Source organism: Hipposideros armiger, unplaced genomic scaffold (assembly GCF_001890085.2).
Source record: "Hipposideros armiger isolate ML-2016 unplaced genomic scaffold, ASM189008v1 scaffold_664, whole genome shotgun sequence".
In the NCBI taxonomy this organism is placed as follows: domain Eukaryota; kingdom Metazoa; phylum Chordata; class Mammalia; order Chiroptera; family Hipposideridae; genus Hipposideros; species Hipposideros armiger.
This window is the reverse complement of record NW_017732014.1, coordinates 562789-565200: the sequence shown is the minus strand read 5'-3', so window position 1 is coordinate 565200 and position 2412 is coordinate 562789. Positions and strand designations below refer to the sequence as shown.

Below are 2412 nucleotides of genomic sequence, written 5' to 3'. Positions count from 1 at the left end.
GTCCAGGCGGTCTCTGTGGGCAGAGTCACTTCCGCTCCAGGTACTCGAGGCCGCGGCCTTCGTTCCTGACGGAAAGGTGAGCCCTCCCCTCCCCGGGTCCCGCTCCCCGCGTCTACACTGACCTGTCCTCGCTGTGCTGTGCGCCGGCAGCGCCTGGCCTTCGACCTCGGGGAGGAGAGTCCGCCTGCGGCGAAGGGCGGGGCTTGTGTTCGCTTTGAATGAGCCTGCTGGTGTCGGGGACGGTCGGTGCATCCCCGGCTTCGGGCCCGGGCCGGTGGTACGGCGCTGGGATTGAGGGGCTCCTGGGTTCTGCACTTACCCAGCCCTTTCCCCGACCACCGGCCAGCGCTGCCGCTTCCTTAGCAATGCAGTATAACATTCGGCAAGTATCTTCATGTCTCTGCTTCTGTTTACTCTTTAAGTGGATGCTAGTGTCTACCTAAGAGAGGAATTTTGAGAGTTAAATGAGAATGTACAATAGAAGGAAAAGACAGAACGGAGCCGGGCTTGTGGTGCAGGCTACGTCTCTTGTTAGTAGCACTCTGTAATTTCCAGAGAAGCGCCCAGTTCCCTGAAAGCATCTGTAAACCCGGGATGAGGTCAGAGCCCCTGCGGCAGTGTCCCTGGCCCTTCTCTGATCCCTCAGGGAAGCGGGGCTGTACTGGGATTCCTCATAATGGTTTTAGTTTTAATTTTTGGAGAGGATCACTCGTGGCTTTTGTCTGGGATGTCCACTGTGGTGTATGCAGGAGTTCTGATGAAGTTCGGATTTCTCTCAGCCTCCTTTCCTTCCCAGCCTTGACTACTCGAAAAACGCTTCAGCGAGGAGGGAATGACCCTTTGGCCCTTGGCAGCCAAGCCTCACCTGAGTAGAACTTAGCATTTTCTTCCTCTTAGGTTATATATTCTCTGGGGAGAGATATTTCTTTTGCTCAGCTGTAAATTCTTCTGCTACGCAGATGCCCTGATATTTGTTGAATAAATGCAGGAAGGGATGGGGAGTCTTTGTGCATGAGTAATAACGACAATGTTTAAACATTGAGTGTTAATTATTACTCTAGGAGTTTTATATGAATTAAAATATTTAATCCTCACTAAGCCCTGTGGGGGTCAGGGGTACTGGTGTTCCCATGTTAAAGATGAGGAAACCGAGATACAGATCATAAGTTGTTTATCATAGGTCACACAGCTAGTAAGAGGCTGAGCTGGGGCTTGAATTTAGGTAGTTTCAATCTATTGCCTTAGTTCTTTTTAAAAAAATATTTTATTGGGAATTGGGGAAGGAGAACAGTGTTGGCGAATTGGAAGGGGAACAGCCAAGTTGTCCTTCAGTCTGCGGGGGGGCGCAGCTAGCTCAACTCCAAGTCCAGTCTCCATTCGGCTGCCTGTCGGCAACTCGCGGCTGCTCAGTTCAAGGTGTCGTGTTCAGTATTAGTTGCGGGTGGGCACAGCCCACCATACCATGCAGGAGTTGAACTGGAAACCTTGTTGCTAAGAGCACACACTCTAACCACTGAGCCATCCAGCAGTTCAGGGCAGCTCAGCTCAAGGTGCCTTTTTCAATCTTAGTTGCGGGTGGGCATAGCCCACCTTCCCAAGGGGGAGTTGAACTGGCAACCTTGTTGTTAGGAGCACGTGCTTCTCACCAGCTGAGCCATCCTGTCATCTGTTGGCAGCTCAGCTCACTGGCACATGTGGGAATCCAACCAGTGACCCTGTTGCTCAGAGCTTGTGCTCTTAATCAACTGAGCCACTCAACCAGCCCTATTGCCTTAATTCTTTTTTTAAAGATTTTATTGGGGAATTGGGGTAGGGGAACAGCGTTGAGGAATCGGGAAAGGGGAACAGACAAGTAGCTGTCCTTTTGTTCTTCAGTCTAGTTGTGGAGGACGTCGCTTCACTGGCTCATGTTGGTATTATCATTGTGCTGTTCCTGGGTGAGGCAGTCACTCACTGGCCATTGGATGGCCGCTCTCGGCGGCTCACAGCAGCTTGCAAAAGCTCATGTCCGCTGCCGGCCACTCATGGTAGCTTACGGCAGCCCAACTGCAGCTTACGCCATCACCGGCGACTCGGCAGCCCAGCTCCAGGTCGAGCTGTTGTTCACCATCTTAGCTGTAGAGGGCACAGCATCCCTGGCCCTCATGTGGGATCCGAACCCCAGCCCTGCTGCTCAGAGCTGGCGTCCCAAGCCAACTCCTAACCAATGCACCACTCGGCCGACCCCGCCTTAGTTCTTAAACTGTTTAGTATCAGGTTGCGAAGTCATGTTTTGGATTTTTTGTAGAGGGCCATAAAAACTACCGTATTTGCCGGCGTATAAGATGATTTTTTGGCCCTGAAAAATATGCCTCCAAGTGGGGGGTCGTCTTATACGCCAGGTACACTTCAGATAGACTGCCCATAGTGCTT

At 51.9% G+C, this 2412-nt stretch overlaps 2 protein-coding genes across 5 annotated transcripts in view; both read left to right on the top strand.

Annotated features, from left to right (window-relative positions):
• Positions 1-2412, top strand: part of ZNF235 (zinc finger protein 235) — a 61983-nt gene continuing 59571 nt past the window's right edge. Inside the window, exon 1 of one of the 2 annotated variants that reach the window (XM_019626256.1) lies at positions 1-76. The gene's annotated coding sequence lies outside the window, so the exon portion shown is untranslated. Of the gene's footprint in view, positions 77-338; positions 383-2412 lie in introns of those variants that run through there. The other variant, XM_019626257.1, reaches the window with a different exon arrangement.
• Positions 1-2412, top strand: part of ZNF112 (zinc finger protein 112) — a 39199-nt gene continuing 36787 nt past the window's right edge. Inside the window, exon 1 of one of the 3 annotated variants that reach the window (XM_019626237.1) lies at positions 1-76. The gene's annotated coding sequence lies outside the window, so the exon portion shown is untranslated. Of the gene's footprint in view, positions 77-316; positions 383-2412 lie in introns of those variants that run through there. The other 2 variants (XM_019626235.1, XM_019626236.1) reach the window with 2 other exon arrangements.